Here is a 12845-nt window from a genome sequence, read left to right on the forward strand (position 1 = left end):
TCTACATGAATCAATCGACTGAAGATTTTCCTTGAATAGTTCAAGGATATTAAAACTAAGGTGTTTATTAACACCACCTTTTTGAGTTTTTTTCAATCTCTTGGAAACAACCATAAGCAGTAATATGTTTAATTGCACCAAGTTCCAAATTAATGAAATTCCCGAAATTCATGAAATCCATTTTGATTTGGTTTTCCCATATTGATGGAAAATTCCCAAAATCCCGAATATGGAGTTTATGTGTGTTTTGATGTTTTACAAATGGTGCATACGATCAAATTGATGTTGTTTGTACAAGGATTTCTACTCTCTTCAAATAAGAAAGCTCAATCTAATAAGGATCAAACCTTGTTCTTCTTAAGGTTGACCACTTGAAGAGTCCTTACATTGAGAAGAAACTTAAAGCTGTTAGGCGTAAAGTGCTTCAGTTTTGATAATACATTAGTCAGGTTTCTCTTCAATCACTATTTTTACATCAAATATTTTGGTTCTTCCAGTTGTTGTATATGCCGATCATAGTTTCTTTGTTTGGGATATTGAGAACTTTTCAAAGGTCAGGACCTCGATTCCAGTATTGTTCAGGCCTATGCTTCTTAGAAGTTGTTAAGTTCTCTATTGAGTGGAAGATTAATGGTATCTCTAGCCTCTTTAACACTGTCTCTTTTGTGACCTTGGGAGGGTTTGTATTGCTATTAAAGAACTTGTAAGTAAAAACTTAAAAATGCTTGGGACATCAGAGGACATATTTGAATGCATTGCATGTATCCCCTTTGTCATAGGTTAGATCTAGCATGATACATAGCATGTATCACTTCTTTATTGCTGAAGTATTTTTTAAGAAGGCCATGGTAGTTATGCATCGTAGTTCAAAAGAATCATACTCTATCCTCTGATATGGTCATGTGGGGAATCTCCCCTAGCACACTGTACCCCCCTCCCTTGTTGCTTATAGGCACATATCCCACTCATGTGTGCTGATGAGTCATCTCCTTCCTTGAAGGAAACAGGGAGTGGAAAGAAATCACCTCATATTTAGACCTAGTTCCACCCTCCCAATTGATCAATGCCAAGTTTGGATTAGTTTTGGGTTGCATGAAAGTGTATCTTCCATGTTGGGTTGTTTTTCACCCATTTTGGGTTGTTTGGGGGTAGATCTGAAGGATAACTTAGTTGTGAGTAAGGGATGCGTGCTGAAGCTCTAGGATAGCAGGGCAACCTGATGTTGAGCAGATTGTAGGGCTGCAAATGACAAGATGCCCTAAAAACGAGGTTATTGACAAGTGTTGGTGCAGAAATTAGGGTTTCAGATAGTAGAACCCTAATAACCAGCAAGTGACCTTATTTTTTATCTTTGAAACAACAAAGGTTGCTGTTACAACACTTTCTTGGCAGCATATTGAATTTCTCTCTCTGCTCTACTATGTTCTGCCTCATCTTAGCAAATCTGAAGATATTCAACATTGTTTTGTTGAAATCAGGTCTTATTACTGCTGTAATTAGAGTTTTTATGTTGTCTCAAGAAGTGCACCATTGAATATTGGCCATTCTCAGTTTTGCTCACCTGTTTGAAGGTGGACAACTCTTATATGCTTTTGGAGGTTTGGCAACAATGATGGGTTAGTGGCTTCTTTTGCTTGGCTAGCAAGCATTGGAGAAATATAATCTTCAAGTTGCACTTAGTGTACAGTGGTTCATAGTGCAAAAACAAGTTATAATAAAAGATACAGTCATTGGAAGTTTAAGCTTAGATAATGTTAATGTAGTAGAATAGGGACAATTTGGATTTCACATTATAGTTTGCTACGTAATTGGCAAAAATTCTATTATTCACTTTTACTTTATTAAAACCACTTTTTAAATCAAGTATTTTTCTATTATTATTTATATAAAAATATTAAAATGACATTCTATGAGATTTGATTATGTCACTATATGCCTCCTATATGCTAAGTTTATATGATAAAGTTACTACATAGATGTGATATGTTATAATTTCTTATATGGTAGCTTTTTCGATGAAGTTACTATATAGATAATGTCTATTTCTGAAGTTACTATATAGTAACATTTTTTTATAAAGTTACTATATAGATAGTTATGATAATAAACTTCCTATATAGTAAGTTAACAAAAAAAAAGCTTTCTATATGGTAAGTTAACTAGAAAAATGTTTCTATATTGGAAACTATGTTTCTAGATTGGCAATCTAGTAAAGTTTGATTTTTCCTATATTAGACTCTTTCTAGTTATGTGGAAAACTAACTAGCAAATTCTCTTTTTTTTCCTATATAGTAAGTGGTTTAGAGTTTCTTGTGTCTTTGCCTAATTTAAAATGTTCATAGTTATTCATATTTTTAAACTTTGAGTAATTGTGTGTATATATATAAACATAGATAAAAGAACAACAAAAAGTGGGAAAAGAGGTAATGTAAGAAAGGGAGTTAGTTTTGAATGTAGGCTAATCCACATGAATGACATTAATGAAACATCTCGAAAAAGTCAAAGAAAGAGGAAGGTATTTGATATATGTTTGTGAGAGAACAATAGCATCATAGTTTAGTGAATAACTAAAGATATGATTTATTACATAACTATTTATTTTATGTGTTGACTAGCCAAGTGAGAAGATGAAGGATCTTTTGCAACAAAGGAGCATGAAATGAGGTACCAATATCAACAAAAAAGAACCAAAGGTGCTAGATGTAAATGTTTGTATTTTTGTTTATGTCATACATGAAAAGCATAATCTAATTTTTTTATTTTATTTGAATTAGAAATTTAAAGATCTCCCAAACCAAGGCATTGAGATTAACATTTCAAATGATACTCAAATGGTAACTTTATTGTTAATTTATATTTTAATTAGATATATATAATTGTAGTCATGTAGTTCAATTTGTAGCTTTGAGATTAACATTTCAAATGATGCTTAAAGGGTAGCTTTATAGTTTATATATATATATATATATATATATATAATAGTCATGTAGTTAAATTTATGGCTTTTCATATTATAATTCGTGTCATTTAATTATCTATACATAGTATAATAAGTTACTTATTCTCTTTTTGTTATTCAATGCAAGTTAACAGAAGAGAACATGGAAACCATATTTTTGAAGTATCTTGGTGTGCCTACAATTCATGATATGTACTTTTCTTTAAAGAGTACATACATGAATCTCAAAAAGATTGAAGCTAGCTTTCGAGTCTTGATTAAGGATACAAAGAAGCCAACAAGTGATGATATGATTAAGGAGATTATTTATTGGCTACTAGAAAATGGCAAAGTTGTATTAAACAAAAATAGCAATGTGCTTAGTCTAGATGATGTGGAAGTTTTAGCATAACTTCTACTTTACGTTAATAATTTATTGCTTTTCAACATATTGGAGATTTGAGGGATTACTCAAACATTTATTACTTTGCAACATATTGGAGATTTAAGGGATAAAACAATCAAGACACACATGTTGCTTGATTAGTTTTTAGTTCTATGCTCCTTTAAAAGTATTTTCATTTTTCTTTTGGTTGCTAGAAGTAGATGTTGATGTCTTAATTTGTTTAATATATTTTGATCATTAGATGTATGTTATTGATCCTTACTTAGAAATGATGACATTCTCTATATAATTTTCTAGTTAAAAATTTATTGTGTAATTTCTTGTTTGATATTAGCATGTCTAAGAGTAAGGGAAAAGTAGATAAAGTGATAAGGAAAAAAGAGAATTCCCATGGAATTCCCTAGTTGAAAGTACATATAAGTGGGGAATGTAAAAAATAGGAATAATGAGAGATTTCCTAGTGAGAGTACCTAGGGAATCACCTCTAGATTTTTTTTCCTATATATGGAATATTTCCTATAGAGGAATTATTCCCTACATAAAAATTTTTGTATTTTCCTATGTAGGAAATATATCCTACATAGGAAAGGTCTTATGTGATTCCCTACTTATTCTCACTAGGAAATGTCTAATTTTCCCTAGTTTTTACTTTTCCCACTTATATGTATTTTCAAGTAGGGAATTCCATGGGGAATTCTCTTTTTTTCTTATATAGGGAAGTTCCTTGTGTTAAGGTTGACCCTAAGAAGATAGAAGCAATATTAAACTATCCTATACCCAAAAATGTGCATGAGTTACGTTCTTTTCTAGATCTTGCTAGTTTTTACAGGAAGTTTGTGCGAAATTTTTCATTACTTGCTTTGCCTTTGACTAAACTTTTAAAGAAATGTATTGCTTATCATTGGTCTAATAATCAACAAAAATCTTTTGATTTATTGAAACATGCATTAACCCATGCTCCTGTATTACAACTACCTGATTTCAATAGACCATTCTTTTTAGTAGTTACTGATGCTAGCGGATCTGGAATAGGAGCTGTACTTATGCAAGATAATTATCCCATATCCTATTCTAGTTATAAACTGAAACCATCCGAACTTAAATATTCCACTTATGATAAAGAATTATTAGTTGTTGTGCAAGCTTTAAGACAATGGAAACATTACTTAATGGGTTCTGAGTTTATGATTAAGACTGACCAACAAAGCATTAGACATCTCCTTAGTCAATCCCAAATATCTGACCGACATATCAAATGGGTAGCTTTCATTCAGAGTTTTCATCCTCTTATCCAATATCAACCAGGTAAAGAGAATGTAGTAGCCGATGCTTTAAGTAGAAGACCGACCATTCATAATATCTCTGTCATATCATTTGATTCTCTAGCCCTTATGAAAGATACTTATTATCAAGATATTACTTTTTAATCTGATTGGAATAAATTAGTTGGAAATAATTGGATTCCTATTGATTCACTGTCTTACAATGATGGACTCATGTTTTATGAAAAGAGATTATGTGTTACAGTTCCATTTAGATCTTTTGTTTTGAATGAGATTCATTCTCCTCCATATCAAGGTTATAGAGGTATTATATCTACTTTGCATACATTGACTGAAGATTTTTATTGGCCACATATGGACATTGATGTATCTAACTTTATTTCTGAATGTTTGGTTTTTCAAAGAGTTAAGACACATCATGGTAAACAGTATGGTTTACTAATGCCTTTATCTATTCCATCAAGACCATGGAAACAGATTTCTATGGATTTTATTACTAGTTTACCTAACACTAAAGCTAACCATGATATGATTGGACTATTGTAGACAGGTTTAGTAAACAAGCATATTTCATTCCATGCAAGAAAACTTTAACAGCATCTCAGACAGCTCAGTTGTTTTTGAAAACTGTTTTTACTAATCATGGATTACCAAAAGTTATTATTTCTCACCGTGACTCTAGATTTTGTAACAATTTTTGGATTACTTTGTTTGCTAACTTAGGAACAACGATTGATTTCTCATCTCCATTTCATCCTGAAACTAATGATCAAACAGAAGCCACTAACAGTACTATCTTAGATCTTTTACGTGCTTACACTATTTCTAAACCACAGACATGGGATATACATTTACATTTACTTCAGTTTGCATATAACAATATACCATACACAGCTACAAAGAAAGCACCGTTTGAAGTGATTTATAGTTATAGATTGTCTACACCTGTTGTATCTTTATCAAATAGAATTCAGAGTGCTGATGATATTGCTAACATGCACGCTACTATTTTTGATGAGGTTAAAGACATGATTTCCAAAGCCCAGCAATCATATACAAAACAAGCCAATAAGAAAAGACAGGCCATGAATTTCAAAGTTGATGACTATGTTTGGTTAAGAATAGAGAAACGTAGATTACAAAGTGTAGATAAACACCCAGTTATGAAATTAGCACCGAGATTCTATGGACCATTTAAGATCATTCACAAAATCAATGACAATGCATTTAAGTTAGAACTACCACCACATTGGAAAATTCACAACACCTTTCACACTAGTTTATTACGACCCTTTAGAGGCCAATTACCTATACACCTTGTTTATGAAAACCCACATTTGCTAGATGAAGAGACTGAAATTCTTGAGCTTGAAGCTATCATAGATACTGACTTTATGACCACTAGAACTGGCCGTAGATATTCTAGATATTTGGTCAAGTTTAAAAACCATCCTGTTTAAGATGCCCAATGGATGCACGCTAGAGGCTGAAATGCTTTCCCCACTCTGTTAGCTCCGCATTGAGCTAATAGAAATTGAGGAAAATCGCTATCCCACCCTGGGGGTATTTTGCCAGGAGGCATATTTCACGGTGGATTCCCTGCCACGCTGGATTTTGTGAGGTTTTACGGTGGATTCTGTAAACTTTGTTTACCGGGGCTCATACACAAAGTGGATTCTTTGTGCGAGAAGTCAATGGGGACGCCTATCCTTTTCGGGTGTTTCGTTAATTTAGTGTGTACATGGGTGATTCCATAGCGGGTGATTCCGCAAAATACATATTAAATTAATAAACGTTTATGAGTTTAGAGTGCGCACTCGTGATAAATTAAGGTTAGGATTGATTTCTAACCAAATGATCTATTTATGTAGCTGAAGACTGCTAGGTATTCACTTTTGTCAGTTTAATTGTATTATTTTACCAACGATTGTGAATGCTTCAATTGATGTGTAGAGATAGCAGCAGTGGTGGAGGAAAGCATTGGAGGATAGCGTGTATTCGAGTTATTACTTATATTTTGATGGGCGCATACCTTAGGCATGGCGTCTATATTTTGTCGCGCCTATTTATTAATGCATTGGATATTTATTTATTATTTTGTATGCGCATGGGCGCACGATTATGATATTTGTATTTGGACATTGTATTGGGTATGCTTGACTTCTTGTGCACCCGCCCATTAGCTTTATTTCTATTTGGCACTAAATCAAACTCAAAAGCCAAAAGCATGCTATTTTGTAATTTGGGCTATTATTTGAGCTTGAAGATGATTAATACATACAAGTACATGGTTTGTGGAGCGCTCACACAAGGTATGGGGGGAGATTGCACCCAATTGGTCTCTTGTTCATGTCGTGCATGCTTTCTACCTTGAGTTTTGTGCCAAAAGTAGAGTTCTTTTGTTCTTGGCGACCTTCCGACACTCACTACGTGAGCATTCAACATCCGATCTGTGCACCACTCGTGTACTCTGTCTTTGTATTCCCTTGCCAAAGCTTTGACAATGGAAGGATGTCCTCTTTCACTTTTACCATTTCCCTTTGGATTATATGCTAATGTAAATGCCGACTTAATCCCCAATCTAGAAAAGAAGTCTTTAACTTCATCAGTATCATCAAGCTCTTCTCTATCTGGACAGCGACGTTTCGAGCACACCCTTACCTACAAAATACATGTCTGAAAGAAACTTGCAAACTTCACCTATGACCATGGGGGTTCAAGACTCTTACTATTGTCTTATTGTTACTACAATAGTTGTTATTGTCTCTATCCTTTGTGCTATCTATGCTGCATCATGAAAGATTGTTGGTCCTTGATCTTATACTCTAAGTGCTAAGTCTTGGTTTATTCTAGGCCATAGGAAAAAGGGTTTCATTGCTTCAATCATTGAGGGATCTACCTATACAATAGTAGTTGATTTAGCTTGAGAGAAAATTGGGTTATTGGTTCTTTGGTTGTTGATTCAATTCTTGTAGTTGTTGCAATGCTATTTGTGACACATTTTAATATGCAAATTCTAAACCAAAAGTTGTACATTCTTATGTTCTTATGCTACTTTGAGCTTGATTATTTGTAAAACTTATGAGCAATGGATTTTTATGGTTTACTTGTAGCATCAAGTTTGAGATGGCTTGTAGAATTGTGCCCACCATTGTGTATTGTTGCTAGTATTCTAGATACATAGTTGCATCAATGTATGTTGGTAAAGTTGGAGTTTATTGTGGTGAATTTGGTCTAGTAATTTTGGAGGACAGTGAGAGCTTTGCTATCTCCACTAAGAAATATCATGGACCAACAATATAGAAGTGATGCCTTTAAAGTAGGCTTGGATAAGATCTTGCAATTGTGTGACACGAATGAGTTTTTCCATAAATGAAACTGAAAGTCACAAGCCTAAGATCTAATGTGACCACTTCATGCAACTCCTCCTTATCTTCTTTCTTCTATTTACGTTCCTTTCTCTACATAGGCAAGATGAACTCCTTTTCTTTTGAGTTGAACAAACTCAATATGCTCAAAGGTGCTATTGATTGAGAATTGAGTGTCCTCTTCTAGTGAATGTATCAAACACACATAGACGCCTTCACACTGTGAGTTTGCTATACTTTGTTCCCTTATAATAGCTTGTGGGTTGATTTGGAGTTTCTTCTTTGGCTATATAGAATGGCTATGTATTATTGATCCTAGAAGCTGCGTCTTTCCTCTATCCTCACTGGAGGTGTATGGACCTTATTCGCCTCTTTTGAGGTGTTGTTGTGTCAATGCTTGTTGAAGCTTCTGGAGGTGCCTCTTTAGGCCTTCTTCTTGGCCTTCTTTCATCACCTCCTCCATCTTTTTGCCCCTCCCCTTCCCTTATCCTTACACTTTGACGCTATCCCAAGTTCATCATATTTGTCTTTGCCTCTTCTTGGCTATCACTGATGCTAGTAGCATCTTCGCACACCCAATTGGCATGTTGTGGTCACCACAATATAAAAATTAAAATTGAATATATAAAATACATAAAATAAATTATATTTTCAATACTTTAAAGTTAATAATCAAAAGCTAAAATATTTAATAAAATCAAATTTAAAGAAAAATTTAACCTTACTTCTCTTTCAAAGAGTATCTCTTAACTAAGAATAATCAAATTCTCTCTCCTTTCTCCCATCTCTCTCTCTCTCTCTCTCTCTCTCTCTCTCGCTTTAAGAATCAAGCTAATGATCCCATCTCTCTCTCTCTCTCTCTTTCTCTCTCTCTCTCTCTCTCTCTCAACGAATGTCAAGAAGTAGAGAAGGAGAACAAAATTTTCATCTAACCCTTCTTTTAAAATAGAAAGCACAATTTTTTTTCTCATTATTTATAGATCACAAATAGCCTAAAATAGAACGGATATCCTCCATTGAAGCACCTTTATCTTCTAGGAAGCCAAATATACTTTGACTTCTGCCTGCAAGCATTGTGTAAGGAGACGACAACCAGTAAGAATATATTAAAAGCTTGAAGCTTATAGCTATAAGTTACTTCGACTGGACAAGGAGCATGCGGTGCCTACGTTATGCTATGGCAGGACTAACTGTAACGTAACCTTAGAAATAGTAGTGGCTTGGTTCTCTTTAATGATATTGCTATTCGAAGTCGGTTAGAGAAATGCGTAGAGCTGGGGTTGCTAGGAGTGGGTGTTTCCGACAAGTGACTACTGATGTTTGTTCGGACATGTCAACATGGCTCTCACCCTGCGGCAGCTCCCAATCAAAACAGTGGACAAGATTTGCGATAGTGAGCTCAAGGGTGGGTAGGGCAAGAGGGGCGCCTGGACAGCTCCTCCTTCCCGAACCAAAAGGGATCCATGAGAACTCGTCGACATGTTGACTACGCAGCTCTTGATCCCCAGCTTGTTCGAGGAACCTCTCCGGCCAGAACCTCTCAGGGTCCTCCCACGCTGCCGGGTCCCTCCCAATCGCCCACGCATTCACTAACAGCCTCGTCCCCTCCGGAAGGTTGAACCCCATGACCTTACAAGCCTCCGTGGCCATGTGTGGAAGCAGAAGGACTGTGGGCGCGTGCAGGCGCAAGGACTCCTTAACGATGGCAGTCACATAAGGGAGGCTCGTTATGTCGGAGTCTTCCACCATTCTCTTGAGTCCCACGACCTTCTCTACCTCGGCTTGAAGCTTCTTCAGAACTCGTGGGTTGTTCAAGAGCTCCGCCATGGTCCAGTCCAGTACCACAGAGGTAGTGTCAATTCCGGCTGCGACCAGATCCTACAAACCAATGAAGGGATCAGTGAGCGCAACTCTTAATTAGCAGGACGACGTAAGAATGCAGCAGAGTCACACACACACACACACACACACTCTCTCTCTCTCTCGGGTGTGGCTCTCGTACCAGCACATACTGCTTGACGCCCACCCGGCTTAAAGAGGGATCCAATAGAGCCTCGTCCAGAACATCTTCTGGGAGATTCTCCCTCCCCTGCAGTATATTCAGCTGGTACTGCTTCTCGCGTTCCATTATTAAGGTCTCTAACAGGGCATCGAGCCCCGCGTGCACCTCGTCCATGCTCCTCTTGACACCGCGGTCCATAAACCCCAGCCATGGTATGAAGTCGCCAAACACCGGCGCCTGGAACAGCACAGCCGACTTATGCACGAGGTCCTTCAAGCTGGCGGCGCCCGGGATCGCCACATCGGACGCGCGGCGGTGGAAGATGATGCGGCACATGAGGTCTTCCACCATGCTAGACATGGCGCGTGTCAGATCCAGGGCCACGCTGGCGTCCGCGCCAGCAGCCAGGAACTGGATGAGGCGGGCCAGCTCCCGCCTCCTCAGTGGCTGCGTCTGCTGGACCTTCCGCGCGCTGAAGAGCTGTAAGGTGGCAACCTTCTTGAGGTGGCGCCAGTAGGGCCCGTACGGAGCCATGCCGAGCATGAAGGCCTGCCCATAAAAGAGGCGATCCGCGAACAGAGAGGGCGGCCGGCTGGCGAAGGCCTTGTCGTTCGTGTGCAGGAACCCCTGGCCACCTGGGCGCTGGAGGCCACCACCAGGGGCGCGGACCCCAGGCGCAGGCCCATGAGCGGGCCGTACCTTTGCGACAAGCGTGCCAGACGCACGTGTGGCAGATCGCCGCAGAGCTGCAGCAGATTTCCCAGGACGGGCAAGGGCCAGGGCCCTGGAGGGAGCTTGTATCGGTGCTGCTGCTGCCTCCTCCAGTTACTGTATATTACGGTAATGCTTAAGTAGCTGGCCCATATTAGTGTAATCAGTAGCGCACACAGGGTGCAATCTCTGAGCTGCCAGCCGATTTTCCGCCCTTCGAAGATCTGCATGGTGTATTTTGTTGCTCCTGCCTCCGCTGACGGCTCACGTAGCCTCACCCAAGACACCTAACAAGGCTAACATAAGAGAGGAAAAGTGTGTAGCTTTGGTGATGGCGTTTCTTTCCTCATTTCCCATATTTATACGACTTTCGCGTGGTTCCTTTATCATTCTTATGCGTTGCGTAACTTTTGCTAATAGAGCAAAAAACAGTTGTGCAACTCTTCCTGTTCCTGCTCGATTTTACATCGCCTGCTCGATGAGAACGTGCAGGAAGGGTGCCTCGAGCCATCGCGAAAAGGGGCCGCGACAAATCCCTCTTACCATCAGTTTCGTCAAAACATCAAAGTGCAGGCTTTTCAATCGTCCTTGGGGTGTTGAACGGGCCGTCGGAGCTCACGATTGGTTTGATTTTCCACTCGTCTTGCTCTCTGAGCTTGCTCCAGCAGGCCGTGCACAACCAATTTTTCTACTGAACAATATTGAAAACCAAGGCTTTCAGCGTTTCAGAGGTCCAGGGGACTGCGACTTGATTGATGTAGCGGTCCTGCTCTTTCAAAATTCACATTTGGACCATAGCCTTTGATTGGATTGGAATCTGCATGCACAGGAAAAGTCACCGAAGGCTTGAAATTCTTGAACTGTGGTATTAATTGCACATTTAAATAAGAGTTTTCAATTGTTACTAAGTGTCTAATAGGCTTCAATGTATAAGATCTCATTTTTTGTAAAAGTTTGTCAATCTCGAAACATAAAAAATGTTAATGTGCTATGACTAACGTGCTTAAAATTGCTAATGGAGTTGCACTTTGTTATCGTGATAGCCTTGATTTTCGTAATGGTAGAGCATATATTCATTATTTACACAATTTATGTATTGTAGAAAATCCAATATCAAGATTTATAATCTCCTATTACTTTCCATAAAGGGTATGTATGAAAATTGTATAAAGTGTCATTTGAACACGTTATGGTAAATAAAAAGAATGGTTTCTATAAACTATAGGACAAATGCATACAATAGTTTGAAATTTTTATGAAAAAGGTCTTATATTTAAAAATTATATGTCATTTTTGCAAAACTTGTTTAAAAATATTAAATATACTATGTACAAATTGTACTAAAAGAGAGGAGAATATCCATTAAAAATTATCAAAGTTCAATGAATGAATCATATCTTCTATACACTGATGAAATAAGAAAAAAACTTTTTTAAGTATTGAATTCACTACTTTTGTGTCTTGTAAAGTACAGAATGGATTAAAAGAGAAAAAGTTTCAATTTGGAGTTTACAAACATTGCCATAAAACAATGTGTTTTCAATACAAAGAAAACAATTGTGTATGCGTGTGGAGGATTATTTGTAGTAAGGAGATATGACAAGGAAGAGAGGAGGTAGTAAAGAAATAGAAATAAGGGAAGCAAACGGTTTGTCTTTTTAGTACACAATATTGTTGCAAAGATCTTGGGCCTTAATGACTTATTTTCTTAGATCTTGAGTTACCTACATATTCATGGCTAGATCTTGTTAATGTCATATAGTCGACTCTCAAGCTCATGAAAGTCTAGGCAAAGGGCTTTAATGTTCTTTTTAGCACACAATATTGTTGCAAAGATCTTGGGCCTTAATGACTTATTTTCTTAGATCTTGAGTTACCTACATATTCATGGCTAGATCTTGTTAATGTCATATAGTCGACTCTCAAGCTCATGAACGTCTAAGCAAAGGGCTTTAATGTTAGAACTGTTGTAGATAAATATTTTCAAAAGAGAATTATATCTAGGAGAGAACTTTCTAAGAGAGAAGTAGATCATTATTGCTTAGCATAAATGTAATATCCAAGTTCTTATAAATATTGGTTCCTAAATTTCTTGCAGACATAAATGCATTGTCACAAGGAGGATTATATTTTTATG

The 12845-nt window shown here is 37.2% G+C and overlaps 1 pseudogene across 1 annotated transcript; it reads right to left on the minus strand.

Moving 5' to 3' along the window:
* Positions 1-8993: 8993 nt before the first annotated feature.
* Positions 8994-11071, minus strand: LOC148012163 (cytochrome P450 71AU50-like; annotated as a pseudogene). Its single transcript, XR_015689052.1, has 2 exons — positions 9998-11071; positions 8994-9873 (listed from the first exon to the last, which is right to left on the minus strand). The product of XR_015689052.1 is annotated as a cytochrome P450 71AU50-like (transcript).
* Positions 11072-12845: the final 1774 nt, after the last annotated feature.

The sequence above is a fragment of the Lygodium microphyllum genome, chromosome 27 (genome assembly GCF_053477565.2).
Source record: "Lygodium microphyllum isolate KBCC chromosome 27, Lygodium_microphyllum_v1.1.10, whole genome shotgun sequence".
NCBI lineage: Eukaryota > Viridiplantae > Streptophyta > Polypodiopsida > Schizaeales > Lygodiaceae > Lygodium > Lygodium microphyllum.